We start from the raw sequence: 19590 nt of genomic DNA, 5'->3' as shown, positions 1-19590 counted from the left end.
CCCAGTCCATTGCTCCACAGGGGGATGTGTAATTGTGGACTGAAATGACTGATCTCATGTGTCTAGCCCATTGACTCTTAAGTCAGCATCGTTGCATGGGCAGCTAACCTAGAGGCTTCTCTTGGGAAGCACAGAACCTGAGCTTGAGGTGGTTGGGTGGTATGAAAGGTTACTTGGCCACCATAGTATGAGGTTTCCCTTTTCCACTGAGTCCGGGTATTGTCGTGGGTGACACATTGGGCCACCAGCCACAAGGTCAGCAGTTCGAATCCCCCTGGTTGCTTTGTGGGAGAAAGATGGGGTTTTCTGCTCTAGTAAAGGTTTAGTTTCAGAAGCCCCGAGGGCAGTTCTACTCTGTCCTACAGGGTTGCTTTGAGCTGAGATGGACTCAATGGCAGTGGGTTTGGGGGTTTCCGCTGAGATTTTCCCAGTCAGAATAAAATATTAAAACTTGGTCCGGTTCACCTTTCCTTCTTGATGTTCTGAGTCCCGCTGTTTGAAGACAGATGGTTCCGGCCTTCTTGCAGACAACCCGGTTGACAATGGCCCTGAGTCCTCCACGAACATGATTTAATCTGGTTGACGGAGCAGTGAGCAATGAGAAGGCAAGGGGCATAAAGAGGAACAAGCGTTAGGACGTCAGAAAGCATTGGGGGTTGCAATTTTAAACACATTCCAACAGCACCTATTCAAAGTAGATGAAAGGATGAACAGGAGGTGAAAGATTTTACTTCCATTACTGCGTTGAGAAATGACCAGGTCAAGAATCGTACCACTAGCACATCATCTAGCAGGGGACCAACATGTAAGAATATAAAATGTGCAGTGGCTATTCGGATGATAGATGTTTCGCAAAAAAGAATCAGGCAAGGGTCTTGTGTGCGGACCAGAGTCATTAGTAAAACTATTAACCTGGCTCAAGCCAGTTTAGGAGATGCTGTAATGAAAGCGGCCACAGCTCGTGGAGATAGGAGAGTTCTTTTTATAAGGGGGCCACCCAAGAAATAACAGCTTTTCTCCAAAGTCAGAAACACGCAGGCTTTGCCAGCTACAGTGGGGTGATGAGGCAAGTGATTTAAGATGAGGGGAGAAGCATCTCTCTTCCACTAAATCACACGTCCTCTTGTCCTGTTACCCGTGCCACCTCGACACCCAGGCTCCCCGGCCGTAATTCACTCTCGTTCTCTGACCCTCCTCATTTGCTGGGCACACCCGGTGCTATTTTTCTTCTGTGCCTTCAGAAACCCAGCCCATGCATACAGCTGGGGAAATTGAAAAGGGGTCTGGTGACTAGAAGATGGTGTGGCTTTTGTGCCTGGACGGTGAACACTGGCGATGGGTGAAAGACAAAGTGGAAATCATTACAAACTAACACCCGTGCCACACCCCCCTGAAAAAAAGAAAAGAAAAAAACACCCAAACCAGAAAAGCCCAGACTGAGAGTTGTGGTGGATAAGGTGCCGGCGAGTGCCTTCGTGACGTGCTCGTTGGTGGCTCATTGTAAAATTGCTCACAGCGGAGTCAGCTGGTCACTCTGGTCACCATTCTCATACAAGAGCCCAAGCCACTGCAACTGTGTCCAAAGAAATCTCACTCCGTGGTTCTTTGGAAATGATAGTGCCCTTCCCAACTGAAGTTGAAGTGCTTCTGTTTCTGCTTGATAGACTTTACACGTTGATAAGGAGCCCCGGCGGTACAGTGGGTTACACATGGGGCTGTTAACAGCGAGGTCCAGTGGTTCGAACCTACCAGTTGCTCCACAGGAGAAAGAAGAGGCTTTCTGTTCCTGTCGAGATCTACAGCTCCAGAAACCCAAAGGGGCTGTTCTAGTCCAGGGCTGTCATGCGTGGGAACCGACCCTAGGGCAGTAGGTGGGTGGTGTGTTGATATGATTATAGGTTACTCGAAGGGACAGGTATTTTCCCAGGATGTAGCTGAAGACCTTAAACGGTTGAAAATTCCCTTTAGTTTTAAAGTTTTAAGACTCCAAACACCAGCTCTGCAGCTTCTGTAGGCTAGGCGGGAAATACTCCCCTTCCCCAATAATAAGGAAAACAATGTATAAACATTTTACAAACAATTCTATCCACAAAAAATTCCATTTATAAATGGAATACTCTCTTCTTTGTCTTAGTCCAGGGGCTTGGGGGCGAGCTGTTTGTATTTGTACATTTTCTGAATTTCTACAGTTTACACTTGTTTATGGTACACAAGGGAGTTCAGAGTAACCATTTGCGAATGTTTAAAAATATTCAAAAGAAAATCTCCCTCTTCCCTCTTAATTTTCCATGGAAATGACATCTTCTCTTTAAGTAAAATAATCAATGGAAAAAATGTGTACCCATGAGTAACCCTTTCGCCCTCACTTTTTCCACCCCTGGGAGCAGCTCTGGTTTTCAGGAAGTTTGATAGGAATGGTTCAGGCTGCTTCCCATCCCGTGGCTCCCAGTGGCTGGTGCGTTTCTCCAAGCGGGCAGACAAGGCTAGGCGCTCGCTTTTGGCCCGACTCATGGCACACCTCCAGGCCCAGCAGACAGGATTCTGCTTAAAGTTTCCTCTGCCAGAGCGGGAGGAAGTGCCTGTCCTTCTGGCTTCTCATAGTTGAAGTATTCGTCTGGTCATAGAGCCACCATCCCTGAAAAGACTGTGTCAAGGCGGGGGATGGGGGGGGGTGGGAGGGTGCTGCGTGGCCTCATTAGAGAAACCAAAAGGGTGGCCTCTCCAACTGGGGAGCTTGAGGGAGGAAGCTGAGTCAGCACCAGGAGAGAGTGCTCCCTGAGCGAGAAGAAGGCAGGCAGGCAGGCAGCATATGAGAAGGGGAAGACAGTAGACGAGGGATGTGCTTGGGTCCTGAGCCTGACTGGAGCGACTCAAGAGTTCTAGCTTCCAGCGATTGGAAATGTCCATTGGCCATATCATCCCTAGTGTTAAAAGTGGAGCCAACCTGTCGGGATGCCGATGCCCGAAAAGTTCTAACTGGTAACCAACGGCGGTCAGGGTGACTCCAGCTTGTAATCTCATGTGTGTCTGGGGGGCACTGAGCTCTCTGGGGTTCCCAGGGGCTGGGGCTTCAGGAGCAGATGGATGGTTATAGCCCTCTCCGGGCTGGATTTACTTGAGTGCCATTCATTTGGTTAGCAGCCAAGAGCTTTTGCCATTTTGCACCAGCTAGCAAGTAAAATCCACAGTGGCCCTGTGGACAGGGCAGGTCTGCCCCTGTGGGTTTCTGAGACTGTAACTCATTACGGGAGTAGAAAGCCTTGCTTGTCTTTAGCCCGTGGAGTAGCTGGTGGTTTCCAACTCCTGACCTTGCTGATTCCACTCTGTGGCAGTGAGTGGGGGATTGAAAACCCCAGCAAGAAGGTGGTTGGGTGGGGGCTGTGCACGTGAGGCCTGCAGAAGCAGGGGGTGCTCCCATGATGGTTTCAGGCTCATCGAGGAAGGCTTCCTGGATTGAACAATGTCCAGAAAGGCCTTAGACACACCCTGTTCAGTGGGGCTGGGCTATTTTAACTCTTTGGACAAAGGGGTTTGAGGGAGGGCTTGCACGTCTGCTCATCTGGCGTTTGGCTCTGGCCCTATCAGGTTATGATAGGATATGAGATGACCTGTGTGACTGGCTTTTTTTCCTCTTTCTGCTGCAGCCACCACTCTACTTTTAGCAGGGCTGGAACTGGCACGAGGCAAGTGAGATAAAGTGCCCCGGGCCCACACCTGATGGTCCTCCAAGTACAACGCAGCCTTGGCCCTCATCCCCAGACCCCTAGCCACCTGGGTAAAACCCACAGCGACTCTCCTGCAGTTTCATGGGGACAGCATCAGCTGCCTGAGTAGAGAGAAAGCATTCTCTGGGGACAAATGGGTCCATGCTTTTCAGCTGTAGAAAAGTCGTGCTGCAGATCTATCTCGGAAGCAGTGTAGCAGTGTCCCACTTGGAATTCTGCTCGACACTCTGAGGAAGCGGGACTAACTGCAAACGCTCCTTGAAATGTAGGGTTGTTACATCAGCTGTGGAAATCATACTGCACACTCACTGTGGGAGCGACACAGCGTAGTGCTAGCCGAGCCTCAATCGGAATGCCGTAGTGGTGAAATCCCCAAGGTGACAGACCTGTCGTGAAGTCACCGAATGCTCCAAGTCTCTGTAGTGAACAAAGAGGAAAAAGGAAGCAAGTAGAGATATAAGCTAGAAACTTCCAAAGCACGAAGGCTTTCAATGTTTCCAGTCTGGGGAAATGCCTTTCGCCTGCCACTGAAGCCAAGGGACCAGAATGACTGGTGTCAGAGTAGTGGGCAGGTCAGTAAACACCAGGGCATGGGCATTGGGTAGTGGGTGAGCAGATGGGTGCCTGTCCTTTCTCCCTAGCTCTCCAGCATGCTGTGTTACCTGGCCGTTCCCCAGCAGGGCCCTGGGAATAGCCCCCTGGCCGGTTTCTAACGAGTTCCCCCTCCTGCCTGTGCATCCTAGTTCTATCATGGCCACTCCCTTCATGCCGACAAGCGTTACGGCGGGCAAAGGGGTCTGAGGCCAAAACACACTGCAGCCTGCAGCACCTACCGCCACCCAAGCCGCTACCCGGCACTCTTGTGAGCGAGATGGTGCCAAAGGGAGAGAAGGTGGTCATTCGAGTTTGCCGTGGCCTGGTGGCCTGCGCACATCCTGTGCTCCCCAGCGGCTGTGTAAACACACGATGCTGTGTCTCGTCAGTGGCTCTCCTCTGAGGGCGTAAAGGAACTCGCTTCTGAGAGCCGGAGGACCCAGCCTTCAAAGATGACCAAGTCAGGGCAGGCGTAGTTTAACAGGCCTAACTTTAAAGAGGAAGGAGTAAGGGCCACGTCCGATGCCCGCTCGAGACTCCAGCGTGGAGAGGTCCGCTCTGGGTCTGTGAGCATTTGCACGGCGCTCGGCTTAAGGACAATTGCAGAATGAGCTCAGAGTGGAGCGTGTGACCCATCCACGGGGGATGGGCCACAAGAAAGCACCCCTCAGTTGTTATTTTCAAAGAGTCTAGTGAAAATGAACTCTGGTGGCATCGCAGTTACATATTGGGCCACAAACCACAAGGTTGAAAGTTCGAAACCACCAGGCACTCCACGGGGAACGACAGGGCTTTCTACTCCTGTAAAGAGGTACCGCCTCAGAAACCTCACAGGGGCAGTTCTATACTCTGTCCTATAGGGTCTCGGAGTTGGCATGGACTCAAAGGTAGTGAGTTTGGTTTCAGTGAACATGATTGGAGCAAACATCAACAACAAAAACTTGGAATTAAAAAAGAAAACCAGTTACGTTGCACCTGGGAACCCTTAACTCAGCTGCTTGGAGGACGTTGAGTGATGTCCTGAGCGACGCTTGTCCAGTGCGGGCACAGAAGCCATCCTCGCTGTGGAGAAAGGAACAGAGCCGGAAAGCCTTTTGCACAGTTAGGGCGGTGGCAAATCGAAGTCACCCAGGGCTCCCAGCCTCATGTCCAACCAGACATGTGTGGCCACATCAATGCTGCTTGTCTCATGCCCGGGGACCCGCTGCCGTAGCTGTCTTTGATAGCAAGCTGTGCTTCGTGTGGGGTGAAAAGGGTGTAAGAACGAGACTGATGACATTTTAAAGAAGCAGAAGGGAGAAATACACTTTATAGACTCATTTCATATGAAGGTCCGACAAAAGTATCGCTCTCCCTCATTTGCATGGATTATTTCCCTAGGCATGTTTTTGGGTACTGAAAATGAATGGCGTTCCCATACAACATGTATCCCAATTTGTACTGATGTTCTTCCTGCAGCTGGCTTAGTTCTCCAAGTGTTTCTGAAACGTACTGTTTTAAACTGGAGCCAACCTACAATAACAAATTATCTCGAAGCAAAATGGCTAAGCTGCATTTGGTGAGAGAAGAGAAACCCCTGTATTTCATCCTTCAACTCTGGTTGTGGAAATTCAGACGGTAACGTGATCTTTTTCTAAGGAAATCCACACACGCGCCCTTTAAAAATCGTGCAGATTGGGTATTGTGGGAGCAAGAATGACCAGGTTTAAGTTTCTCTGCAGAGCCCTGCATCCCATCAACAAGTCCTTTTGATATTTTAAACCCATATTTAGAAGTCGTTTCAAGATATTTGGAGCATATGCGGTTAAAAGTAAAACTTTGTCCTTATGATCTGTCAGATGCTTATACGTTAAATATTTATAAGCCACTTTTAAGTACTTGATCCACAGCCTTCTCCCGCTAGATTACTGTAATTGAGTGGGAGCTGAGCGCCTTTACAGGAGATGCTCTGAAGGTGCAGCCTGACTCTGGCACAGCTCTACTGGCTTTCGGTCAAGTGTTATTTTTAGTAGAATTTAGCTTCTTTGAAAAATATAGGTAAGGCCACACACACAGTTGGTGGCCTCTGATTTAAAAACAAAAACAAAAAACCCCCTTTGTCTCCATTTCCCTAAAGGTGCCAGTCTCTCAAGTTGATTTTGCCTCCTGACGACCCCGTGTCAAGAGCAAAACTGTGCTCCCTATGATTGTCAGTGGCTGATTAACAAAAAAAAAGGTGTCTGGCCGTTCTTCCAAGGTGCTCACCCAACCTTTCGGTTAGCAGCCAAGTGCATTACTCATTTGCACCACCCAGGGGTTGTGATGGTCGGTTCGATGCCATCAAGTTGGCTTTGACTCATAACGACCTTCAGCCGAACGAAACACTGACCATCCTACATCATCGTCACGATTATTCCTACGTTCGAGCCCATTGTTGCAGCCAATGTGTCAGTGCATCTCATCGAGAGCCTCCCTCTTCTCACTGCCCCTCCTGCTTTGCCAAGCATAACGTCCTTCACCAGGGACTGGTCTCTCCTGACAACAGATCCAAAATATGAGAGGAAGTCTTGCCATTGGAGAAACAAAACCAGGACAGTTATGCTTTTAGATAGCTAGATAGATAGATAGATAGATAGATAGATAGATAGATAGATAGATAGGTAGGTAGGTAGGTAGGTAGGTAGGTAGGTAGGTAGGTAGGTAGGTAGGTCTATACAGCGAGAAGGAATGTAACAGCTAATTGGTCCACACTGCAGTACAGAGGACTCAGTTCAACTCACTTTTGTAGAACAGTTAATATACTGGAAGTCCTTCAATTCATGTGGCCTGCCCGTCCAAGGTCAAGGAAGCGGGCAGCAAACAGCAGGGTGCGTCAGCAAGTCAGTAGCTTGGGAGTTGAAAGTCTTGTCTTTCTCCGGAGGAGTGACTGATGGATTTGGCAGCCCGACGCATAACTCGTTACACCACCAGGGCTCCCGCTAGTGTTCATTTAGCTCCCTAAAAAGTAAAACAGATCCCATCTGTGCTGAGCAATATTCGCCAGTGACTTCATTCAGAACCCAGAGGTACCTGAGAACAAGAGGAAACGGAAGACACCCCTTGCTTCTGGAGTCCCGCCCATGCTTTGAGCAGCTTCCACCCTGCTGAGCGGGATGAGGGAGAGCTAAGTTCACTTTATTAGCAACATGCAGAAGCGGCAAGCAGATGTGAGATGTGAGGGCAGAGGCCAGGGCCAGTCCACTCACCCTTGTAACTGAGTGGCCCACCCTGGGGCTGTCACAGTGGGCACTCAAGAATGTGTTGAGCACATGAGCGAGAAGAGTCTCAGGAGAGCGTCACTGCTGGGGTCCAGGCAAACAGGTGAACGTGGGGCTCTGTCCCGAAACCCGAGCCAGCAGAGTTGGAGGCCTGATCACGGGCAGCACTAAGTCCAGGAAAGGGCCAGCTGCGTTGGGATGACCGCAGTTAGCTTGGCTGGAGCAGAGGCCTGACCATGGAGAGGGGAGAGGAGATGGGCTTGGGAAAGCGGTGCACAGAGAGCAGGCAGCTGAGGGCTTGGCACTCGGCTCGGGAGGCAGCGTCCCTGAAGTGCAGGAGTGACAGGAGGGAATCTGGGCTGGGGCAAAACTGTTCAGCAGCTGGTGCGCTGCATTGTCATAAGGGCCAACGACAGTGGAAGGCCCTGGCTGGAGGCTGGGGTGGCCGCAGCATGGAGACTACAAGCGCACTAGGCCACTGCGGCCATTCCCAGAGGTGGGCCTCGGGGGACTTCACAGTGCCGGGGGAGACTGGCCGGCCCCTGACTCCCAGGGGCACAGGCTCTGCTGTCAGTGGCCTGGAACCTTAGTCGGCGAGGAGCAGGCTGTCTTGGGGGAGGGGTGTGATAGGTGTGGCCGTGGACTCTCCTTGTCGAGGACCCTGTTACACCAAGAGCCCGAAGCGACCCCCTCAGATGCCCAAAGTCACTGTCCGCAGTGCTGTCTGTGTGCGTGTCCGGCGGTACCTCCGACACCTTCAGGGATGGTGTCAGAATCTGTGTCCCGGGCAGCCTTTCAGACAGTCCTGAAATCCTCTGAGGCGTCCCGTGCACATGGCCACGGGGGACTCGTGGGAGTGGAGGAAGGTGGCAGCGGTTTCATGGGAAAGAGCATCCTTGGTGGTGTGGAAGGGGCTGGCTTCGGATCCCAGCTGAGCCCTTTGCTAGCGGAGGGAGGGAGTGGCAGTAAGTTGTCCCTCGGTGACATGGGTACCAATAAGCCTGCTGTCAGGGATCAGGGATGCCCCAAAATGGCCACGATCACTGTTTTAGAGAGGCACCATTGCCCGGGCAAGGAGCAGGGGGCCGGATTCTAAAACTGCCATTTACTAGCTGAGCGGTCCTCATGAAGTCCTCATGAAGCCCTCAGAGCAGCTGCTCTTGACTGAGCGCTTCCTGTGTGGCACACAGATCCCAAGGCCTCCGGACAAGCCAATGGATGCCATCTGAAAGAGAAAGAGAGGTTGAGTATCCGACTAGGAGCCCTCTGACCAGTGCCCAGCGGTGCTGGGATCTGACTGACCACGCCTCCATGCAAACCCACTCTCTTCCTTACCCACCTTCTATTAAAAAGAAGGAAGACCACGACAGCTGCCAAATGGTGTGGTCATAAGACTCCAGTAGAAGTGGCACCAGTTAAAAGCCCCAGCGGGTGCTAGGCACCTCAGAAGGAAAACACACAAGCCCGTGGCCATCAAGCCCATTCGGATCCATGGAAACCTGTGCCCTGTAGCACCTTGGTGGCTGAGCTTCCCGAAATGGATCACCTGGCCTTTTTTTTTTCTTTCCTACTTCCCCTAAAACTAACCTGTTGGATGGTAGCTGGGTGCTTAAGCCGGTGCACCACTCAACTGCTCGTTCTAAAACTTCTCATGGCCTCTGCATCCCAGAACTTTGAGTGTGTGATGGAAGATGAAGTCCCTAGGTCACAAATGTCCCACTTGGTACAGCCTGTAATTAGGGATGCCTGCCCACCCCCTCCTGCAAGGCCTATCCCATAAAAAATTGTGAGGTACATACATTGGCCCATGTGGGTTTCCAAGACTGTAGTTCTTTACAGGAGCAAAAAGCCTCATCTTTTTTCCTCAGAGCAGCTGGTGACTTCAAACCGCTGACCTCGGGGTTAGTAGCTCAAGCATCACCACGACACCGCCAGAGCTGCGAGGCATAGGACACTCAAAAGTCACTGTTATCAAGTTGATGAAGACTGATGGGTTTCACTCTCACCAGGGCAGTTCTCGCCTGTCCTGCAGGGTCGCTCTGCATGGGAAGGTGTACTATATGCCAGAGCAGACCACTAAGACTGACGTGAGCTAGGAATTGTACCTAATGGTACAGGACTTACATGAAATCTTGACTTAAAGACAAGACTTAGGACCAGCACTCGTGGTCTTAGATAGGCAGGACTACCTGTCTCGAAGCTGTCCCATGCTGAGAGGCCCTGGAGATCTCTGCCTCCTCTCAGCAAGAAAGAGACTGGATGCAAAGCACTGAGGTCTCCGAAGGGCACAGCTCGGATTAGAACCTGAGTCCTCATCTGCCTTCCCCTCAGCGGGACACCGGATCCCATCAGAGCTGCTTGAGTTTCACGCCCTGAGCCAAGGCCAGAGTCAGGTGTCTGCCTGCCACCCCACCCCCACCCGGGAGTCACTCTCACAGCAGGCAGCTGATTTAGAGAGAAAATGGGCTATACCGGAACATTAGGGCCGAGGGCTTGAAGGGTTACGGAAAGCAATTATTAACCACAGTGCCCATCTCCTTTACTGTTTGGAGGAGAGATCAGCACATTTGCTCTTGGTTTTTTGTTTTGTTTAGTTTTGCAGTGAAGTTTGTACTGATAGAAAGCATTTCTCTCTCTCTCTCTCTCCCTCTCCCTTCTTGGCTAATAGGCTGGTTGTAAAGAATCAATCGCAGTGTGGTCAGACCTCTTTTCATGACCTCACCTAAAATCTTACAATTGACTTGCCATTGCCACTTGCCACACAAAGCTCCCTTTTCCTCTGGGTTCTCTTTCAGTGGCGTGTCTGTGCCCAGATAACATGGAGAAAGCATGAACCCAGTTCTCTCACTCTGTCTCTCCACCGCAGAATTCTGGGAAGGCAGTAGTCTGAGAGGCAGTGTGATAGAAGTCAGAAGAAGAGGAATATGAGCGTGGCCACGACATCTTGGACGAGTCCCTTAATTAATCCAGGACTTAGCATCTGCTACTTTCATGGGGACACATGACACCTGCCCCTGTAACCACAGCATGGGTACTGGGAGCAGAGCTGCAGGCCCAAGGCCTGCTGAGTCACACGGACTTGTCTCCGCTGGTATAGACAGTGGGTGGGACTTGAATGAATATGGAATTTTCCCCCGCTGGTCAGATCATTAAACTTCTCAAAGATATTGTTTGCAATACAAGGGGATTGGATCCCACGGGTCTTCAGGTCCCGTCTCACTCTACCTTGTGGCCCCCAGCCCTGCACCCCGCCCCCCTCCTCCAACCACCAGGGTAAAGGAAGGGAGAGGTGACACACGGACTAGGAGGTAGAATGCACTAAGGGTGTTGCACGGACGCTGGAGCCCTATGGAGCGGGTCTTCAATGCAGTTTTGCCCCTTTCCAGCCTGTGACCTTGAGCAAGAAAGATCAGGTCATCTTCCTGGGAAAATGTCCTCAATGGTAAAGTAGGGACCAGAAAGAAACACTTGGGTAGCCTTGTTGTGGGGACCTGGGTGTTGCATCCTGTTAGATGTTCTGTTATTAACTAAAGGTTGGTGGTTCAGACCCTCCCAGAGGCCTGGCCAAAAGTCACGCCTTTGAGCAGCCCGTGGAGAAGCTCTCTGCCCACACGGGCTCACTGGGAATCAGAATCCACTCCAGAACAACCGATAATGACCAAGACCCATGGCATAACCATGTGCTTCGAGGGGAAGACGTGTATGAAGAAATGCTGACTAGCGTATTTGGCACACAGTAGATGCTCAGTAAAATCTGGGCCTTCTTTCTGCTTTGAAGACACTGCAGTTTACCAAAGGCAGGATAGGAAGTCGTTTGGCCAGAAAGGCAAGAGAATGGGGCCTCGGCTCTTCTTTAGCACAGCCTGCAGAACACGAGGTGCATTATGTAGCTCCTCCTGGTTTGATTGTTTTCACTAGTCAATAGAGGTAGCCACCCAGCTCCAGTACCCTTGTAGGGACTGTGAGGCATGCACCCACCCACGAGAAGGGACAGACCGGACCATGTGGTTTGTTTAAGTGCCTGGGGTTCAAGGGAGGATGGAAGTGACGAAAGAGGACCGTTGTCCAGGGTGAAGCTCCAGACCAGCGTGAGTGTACAGGAAGAGGTCTTAGGGTTTAGGATTACAGGCCCCAGCCCCATCCCACCCCTCCTAAATTTCAGAGGTCAGAAACAAATCCAAGCAGCCACACGTAAAAATCAGCAGGCCTCTCTCCCCATCAGACTCAGATCAGCAAAGAAAGGCGAGGTTTCCATTTGTCAAACAGAAATAAAGATGATGCTATCCCAGCAGGGGGTCTCGTGTGATTCTGGTTTTAATTGTTTAAAGAATCAAACAAGTGATCCAAAATACAAGTCTCACTGCCATTGAGTCGATTCTGACTTCCAGGCACCCCTCAACAGAGTTTCCAACCTTTGTGGGAGCAGGTAGCTTCATTTTTCTTTTGAGGAGAAAATGGGGTGTGGGAAGGGGAGGGTGCGCTGAACTGTCAGCCTTGCAGTTAGCAGTTCAATGCTTACCTGATAGCCCCACCAGGGCTCCAAAGAAGAGATCCAAACCCATACCCAAACCCAACTCACATCCAGCCCATTCCAACACCAAGTGGCCCACGGCATAGGGAAAACAACCCCGGCAAGGTTCTGAGACTGTAACTTTCTGGGAGTAGAGAGCCTCATCTACAGCGAGCAGAGAAAACTAACAACAAAGAGAAAAAAGCAAGGTGGTTGTGTTTCATTCTATTACACCGAACATCTCCATGAGCTGGAACCTGCCTGGTGGCAAGTCACAATATTTAGAGAGCAAGAGACAAACAGCCCGCCTTAGCTCATCTCAGCCACAGGGTGAGTAGCACTGTGCTGATGGAGAACCTGACAGGAGCGCTGAGCTCAGCACCGAAGCTGATCCTTGACCCCCACAGCGCGGGTCATTTCCCAGAAAGGCGAAGAAGTTTTGTGATTTCTTCATCAGCTAATGTGTTGTGTCGTTGCTAAGGAGCACCAGTGAATTTTGGCTTCACAAACCATTCTCTGGCATCCAGTCCATCCCACCCCCTGAGACTCCCACATAAAGGTCCCGGGTGATACTTCTTCTTGGAAATAGACTCTTCTTTTCTCAAGGAGCGAGTGAAGGATTTGAATGGTTGACCTTGCAGTCAGCAGTCTAGAGCCTCACCCACAGTGCCCCCAGGACTCCCGATAGCCATCCTAAATGACAGAGTGGCCCTGCTCCGCGGGCCTCTCTAGGCTGTAGTCTTCATGGGAGCAGATGGCCGCCACTGGGTCTTCCTCCTTTGAAGCCCCTGGGTGTATCTGAACCCCACACTCTCAGGTAGAGGCCAGGTGCTGAACTGATACACCACCGGGACTCCTTAGACTTTTTTTTTTTTTAAAGAAATGAAAACTGTTTTGCATCCTGGCAAAAGCCATGCCAAACCTCTTCCTGAAGCTGTGGTTGAGGAAGGAGGGCAGCCTGCCAGCGATGGCCCTTTCTTGGGATGGGCTTAGTGCAGAGACCCGGAGCTGGCACCACCCTCGGACTTTTATCAGCCGGTGCAGGCGGCTCTGTTCATTGACCGCACGGCTCTACCCCTGCGAGTGGCCTAGAATAGCTTCAGCTACCTGAGAGGAGGCCAGTCCTCAGGGACTCGTTATTGTCCCAGATAAACAACCTTGCCACAGCCAGTGCGTAATGGCTGTATTTAACTGTGATAAGTGATGGGCAGACGTGCCCGGTGAGCGGCTTTGCCGATAGGTCCTGGGTAATTGGACAAATGCAACTGGCTTGGCCACAGCACTTCTCAGGAAGCTCCAAGTCAGTGCTGGGGGGTCTAGGCTCCCAAAAATAAGTAGGGCAGCCATGGGAGCTTGCTTTCTAAATGCATCAGCCGGACAGGCGGACAAGTTTTGGATTATGGTAACTCCAGAGGGATTTGAGGAAGGAGTTTGGGAATTCGGGAGACTGAGGGAGGCGGCTTTCCCAGCCCAGGTGGAGTCTCACAGCAGGGATAGGCTGGTGAGGAAATGTTGGGAGATGGAATGAGACAGGCGTTTTTCCTCTGGACACACTGTGCCTGCAGGGGAGGTGGCCTGGAATTTGCGGGAGAAAGACCTGGCTGTCTGCTCTGTAAAAATTACAGCCGAGAAACCCCCCTCGGGCAGTTCTACTTGGCAAAACCAGGTCTGCATGAGTCAGAATGGCCTCTGGCGCCTAACAACCGCAGCCACCTGGCAGTTTCATGTCCTTGAAAACACAGCAGCGGAAGCTGCCGGCTTTAGTGATCAAAGAGTCGAAGGGGAGAATGGCCACATGTTGACAGCAGCAGCATTGGAAACATTTACTGGCACTTGGGCACATTTTGATTCGCTATAGTTCTCTGCAAACCCTCCTGTGCTGAAGCAGGACGAGTGCGGTAGTCGCTTTCTCCCTGATGCTAGGGAGACCGACCCGCCAGGTGGACAGAGGTCCTCTCGAAGGCCGCGGCCTGCAGCTTTGTGCCGTGCAGAGCTCATTTCATTTTTCTCTCACTCCATGAGGCAGCCCAGCCCAAAGGCTGAAAGTGTCTGGCCACTGGAGACCAGGCCTTGTGAGGTCTGGGGCTCTCTGCGAGCACAGTACAGGGGACAGACTTCTTCATGCGTCACTGTTTGTGTGGCGGTCCAGGTAAGGGGGCCCAGCATTGTTCTGCCAGCATGCAAGCCCCCAAACTCAGAGGAACACTTGGATGGGAGCAGGAGTTAACCACTGCTCACAGCATGCATTAAGGAACACCCCAGACATTTCTGCCAGTGGTGTGTGTGTGTGTGTGTGTGTGTGTGTGTGTGTGTGTGTGTGTGAGAGAGAGAGAGAGAGAGAGAGAGAGAGAGAGAGAGAGAGAGAGATATTAATAGTGAGAAAGGAGGCACTTTTTTGGAAGTCTGGGCTTTCTGGGTCTCAGAATTGGGCTGCTTCTTGCACAGCCTCCCCCCTGCCAGGGGAGACTTGTGCAGTTATTGTGATGCAGAACCATTTCCAGTTGAAGGTAGACCAGGAAGAAAGACCTGGTGATCCTCTTTTGAAAATAAGCGACTGAACACCCTATGGATCACAACCATCTGGTCTCGGGTCACCATGAGCCAGGGGTCAACTCAACAGAAGTGCACCCCCAAAACTACCATTGATGCCTGCTTGCCTTCCCTCCGCCCATGACAGACTGTGAGAGGCAGGAAGGGTATAATAGAAAACCTCCTCTGCTCCCTCAGTGCCAGAGAGACTGTCCAGACCTGGGGAGGTCAAGGAGCAAAGGGAGGGCCACGTGGACGAGCGAGGGGACGAACTGACTGAACCCCAAGCCACCCTTTCCCCTCATTGGTAGTGCTTTCCGCTGCCAGGTCAGGAAACAGACGAAGGACACTGGTTTCCCATAGGATCCCTCTAGTGGGCAAAGGCCCAATACGAAGTCGTCCCCCCCCCACCCACCCACCCCCCCACACACACACTCTGGAACCTCCAGCCATCATCCTTTCTCAAACTCAAACTGTAGAAGAGGGGCCTCCGCCAGCCAGAAGAACAACTGAGGAAGAGGGCTTTAGCCAGGGTCTTGTACTACCACCCTCCGGCCTTTGTTGGTGTCCCGACCCGGCCAGCGGGTGGGGAGAGGTCGGGAGGCAGCCCACTCTCTTAAAATAAGCTCTGTGTGAAGAGGCCTTCGGAGCAGCGGGAGGGGGACCCGCAAAAAATAGCATGTGCTGCAGCTGCACCCTTTAGAATTTGGGGGGAAAACACATATTATTTACCAGACAATAATAGATACCAGAGAATAATAATGATTATTATAGTGTTTGGAATGGCAAACGCTGTAGTTAAGGTTCCAGAATGGCTCTCATTAGAATCCCGTTTTTCCCAATCTCGTATGAAAGCCTTGAAATTTTCTCCAAGGAGGCCGATGCTGTCCATGTTTGGTTTGGGTCCAAAGGTGATTTGAATCTAAAAATTTATCACAGAGAGAGAGAGAGCCCTTCTTCTTTTTTTTTTTTTTTTGGATAGTGCTTTCATGAAAGAAAAGAAACTTGCAATCAGTAATTCAAACTGGTGGTGGTCCCGAGTTGCTAGGAAGAAATGTTAAAACACGGTCTCCCCTCCTCTTTAAAGTAAGGCAGCAGAGGCCCCTTGATGGCAAGGCTCAGCTGCTCTTGGTCCCAGGCCCACTGGTGAGGATGTTTTCCCACCTCTGCAAGAGATTCTGGCTGTGCTCCATGAGTGCCTGCGGATTGTCCCCGGAAGGACTGGCCTCTGTGTTTCTGGACCTCCTTGTCATTTCCACGGCTCCCTCCCAGATCTTCCCATTTATTGATGGTGGTTGGTAGTTTTTGGTTGTTAGGACGGCTAAATAAAAAGCAAAGAAAAGGACAAGAGCGAGAAAGGACGAGAAAGAAATCAGAGGTGAGTCCTTGACTCCGAGATAGACACCTGCCTTTCCAAACCTGACCACGCCAGAGGAGAAGGCCTCCGTGGTGCCCTGCTGCATAGTTGTGGTTGTTTGCATATTCATTTTGGTTATGTAATATACATATGAAATGCACACGTGGGGGGTGGGGGGGGCTGGTGATTTCATGTGATTGGGTGAACTCGGGCATTTCCTGTCGTGAACATTCACATTGCCAAACCTTGGCTTTTTGGCTGATGGCTATTATTACCATTAACACCAGGCTGGGGTAGCAGGGGTCCAAGCAAAAGCTTCTACTTAGCCTTCCCAAGGGGCACGTTGACCCTCTCACACGTGGGTTAAATCCAGGTTCCGTCCACCCTGAGCAAGTCTCCTGGTCTCTTTGCGGCCTCCATTTCATCGCCAATAAATCGAGGACAAGGTAGTCTATGATCTCTGGGGCCTCGTCTTCCAGCAGCACCTCCCTGAAAGGAGGTGGTCCTTGTCCCCAGAGGAGCCCCGATAGTTGTACAGAAGTTTATGAGTCTTCTGTTGCCCCCTCCTCACATCAGGGGGCCCGTGACCCGTTCACATCCCCATTTACCGGCCAGTGCGCTGCTTTAGACTGCTGCCAGCGTGCATCCGTCCCCAGGTGTTTGCTCAGCGCTCACAGCTGGTCAGATGCTGAAGGGGAGGCTGGGTATAGTGACATGAGCAAAACCAGCAGTCTGGCCTGGGAGTGACGGTTTCCTGGGAAGGATAGGTCGGGCGGCCTCCAGATAGTCCGTGGGAAAATGGGATTATAAAGATAATAGACTTTTCCCACAGACTTTTTAAAGCCCACCCTGTTATTTTCAATGGAAGGACTGGTAGGAACTGGCATCCATGACCTGCGAGGCGTCAGGGGTCCGGGCCTCATGCCCTTGGTGACAGATGGAGTGAGCCTTCCCCAGAAATGGCCTGTCCTGTGAAAACGCTTGGTCAGACCCTGGGCCCTGCCTTCCAAGGTCTGGCTGGCTGATGGTCTCCCCGTCCTTCAATTTGGGTGTACAGGGAATGACTCGCGGCCTTGGCCCACACAGAGGGGAACCGCTTCTACCAGCTCCAGTAAGAAGTTTCACATGGGCTCCGTGGGAGAATCTGAAGTGAGGTGTAGTGCCCGGGGGATAGTTTTTCCCTCGAAAGGTGATGCTCTCGCGGCCTTGCTTTTATTGCAGCAGGCACCAGGACAGTGGCCGTGACTTCTGGAGCTCCAGGACAAGCCACTACCCCCACCCTCCTCCGTGACCTGGCCTAACTTAGGGGTGACCTCATGCAACTCAAAAGGCCTCCTTGGGGTGGAGCATGCAGGAATGTCGGGGTGCGAGCGACTGGGCTGCGGAGGATGCTGAGGTCTTTGGGCGCTGGCGGGGTGAACCGGGCTCACTATGGGGTTCCAAACCACGTGCTGTTTCACGGGGCTCCCGCAAAGCTGGCAGGGCGCCTGGAGCCGGGCTGAGCCCTGCGCTGGCATCACGCGGTGCTGGCTGAGCTCCATGTGAGCTGCCCTTTGACTCACGCCCGCTTCTTCCCGGTGGAGGGTGGTGTGGTCCAAAGAGATTCTGACGGACCCTTCTCTTTTCCCAGGAATGCTCACTCACAGGGCCCCTTGTCTGGAGAGAGGGCGCCGCACCCGGGGACACCAGCTGGTCAGCTCCACTCTCCACCCCCTCCGGCGACCACTGGAGCAAACAGCCGCTTCCTGTCGTTCGGCATCTCGGGAAGCAGCCCTCCCTCCGTGGCCTCAAGCCCAGAAAGGCCAGCAGGTCTTGGACCCACCGAGCGGACGCAGCCTTCCTGCGGCCACCGTCTCTGCTTCTCCCCAGAGGAACTGAGGGATTTTTTTTTTTTTGCCCCTGGTTTTCCACAAGCAAAACGCCCACAAGTCACAAGGACCAATGTCGGTATTCTCCAGATCCACGGTGCAAGGCCCAGACGCTGAGGCTGGAAGACGGTATGGATTTGAACGGGAAAAGAAAGTCTTTTTTAAAAACCTTTTTAAAAACTGCTGTGGTTTTGCTGCTACACGAAGAATTGTGATTTGCATTGTACGGCTTTGGGCCTGGACTGTCCACGTTTTTGGACCGCGGAGAGGGATCGCCTCGGGAGCCCCCAGCCCTTCGGACTCATCTCTGCCCTGCCCAGGATGCACTTTTAAATGAAGAGTTAGAATATTTTATTGGCTAGTATACTTTTCTTGTTATTTTTACAAAGGCCACCTTTCCCCTTTCTAATGCCGTATTTTCAGTGTTACACTTTGATGGCTCTTAATTTTCGATCTGACAGATGTAAGAAGCAGCATGAATAGTTTATACTGTGGTTTTCCAGAGGCTGAACGCCAAGAGAACTCGGTACATGTTTATCCTTCTCAGCTTTCTCTTTAAATTCCCCCCTAAATAGCGCCCCATTTGGGAACAGAGCAAGAGTGTTGAACTGAAGACCAAAATGCCCTCAAGGTGTAAACGAATCCGAGGGGGAATATTTGCTGGGCGTCAGGAAAGGCTGGGATGAAATTTCAGCCCCGATGGTTTTCAGTGATCCAGGAAGCCAGGGAGACAATCTCGCCATACGCAGCGCCCTTTCATGCTAATTAGAATGGTATGGACAACCCAGTGGAAACAAGAGGGAGAGTGAGAAAGATCGCCCGTGATTCTGTTTCACTGTTTGCTTTCTCCTGTCATGGTGAAGAGAAATGTGCAATTCGATCCTCCATCGGCGCAGGAGGATAACAGGGTAGATTTACTTGCGTGCACTTGTACCGGCCTGGCGGCGGCCCCTAGAGCATGTGTCCTGACGCTGAGTTGGTGAGACAGTCGTGGAGTATCCCATTCTGATGAGTACAGAAAAAAAAAAAAGGAAAAGTTAAAAAAAATAAATAAATACATAAGAAAAAAGAAGAAAAAAAGTCAAAAAACGAAGAAAACTAAAAAAAAAATCAAATCACCTTGTGATTCAGTGTATCTGTTTACTAACTCAAAATAAAGCAATTGTTCCCTCTGGAGGGGTCCAGGTGCCCCTGCCCTACACGGCCACTGAGTCAGCAGCGGGCGGCGTGGCGGGTCCCGGGTGGGCGAGGCTGGGGCGGGGGCGGGTCCCGGCAGCCCCGAGGCCCCGCTGGGCCGGAGGACACGGTGAACATACTGTATTTCTACCTTCTCCTTTGTACAGACTTCAGAGTCAAGCTACTGTGTTACAGGTGCTCCTTATTTATTCGAGCTGTGAGGGCTGGGGGGTCACGCCTGGCGAGCGAGCTCGCTTTTTAAAATGAAACGGGGTGGGGTAGGGGCAGGGGGAGGGCTGTGGGAGGGAGGGCAAGCTCGCAAGCCCGGGGTGGGGTAGGGTGGGGGGTGGGGGGGAAGAAGAGATTTCAAAAAGCTGACAAAAGACAAGCAAGGCCAACAGTAAATCACAAACCCCAACAACCAAACCCACCCCGGCAGGAAGCAGCGGGCCCTCTGGGTGCTGCTGAAGTCGCCACCGGCTGCCTCTCTCCCTAACGGGTGTCAGATTCATCAAACAAAAATAAATCTCGACATTAAAAAAATGCACTCACATGTGCCGACTTTACTTGGCTGTTCTCATGATTGTGGTGATCG

The 19590-nt window shown here is 51.7% G+C and overlaps 1 protein-coding gene across 2 annotated transcripts in view; it reads left to right on the top strand.

Annotated features, from left to right (window-relative positions):
* SOBP (sine oculis binding protein homolog) overlaps window positions 1-19256 on the top strand; it is a 204583-nt gene extending 185327 nt beyond the window's left edge. Inside the window, exon 6 of one of the 2 annotated variants that reach the window (XM_075554702.1) lies at window positions 17582-19256. The gene's annotated coding sequence lies outside the window, so the exon portion shown is untranslated. The remainder of the gene's footprint in view (window positions 1-17581) is intronic. The other variant, XM_075554700.1, reaches the window with a different exon arrangement.
* Window positions 19257-19590: the final 334 nt, after the last annotated feature.

The sequence above is a fragment of the Tenrec ecaudatus genome, chromosome 7, assembly GCF_050624435.1.
Source record: "Tenrec ecaudatus isolate mTenEca1 chromosome 7, mTenEca1.hap1, whole genome shotgun sequence".
NCBI lineage: Eukaryota > Metazoa > Chordata > Mammalia > Afrosoricida > Tenrecidae > Tenrec > Tenrec ecaudatus.
The sequence above is the reverse complement of the archived record's forward strand: the minus strand, read 5'-3'. Positions and strand labels throughout refer to the sequence as shown.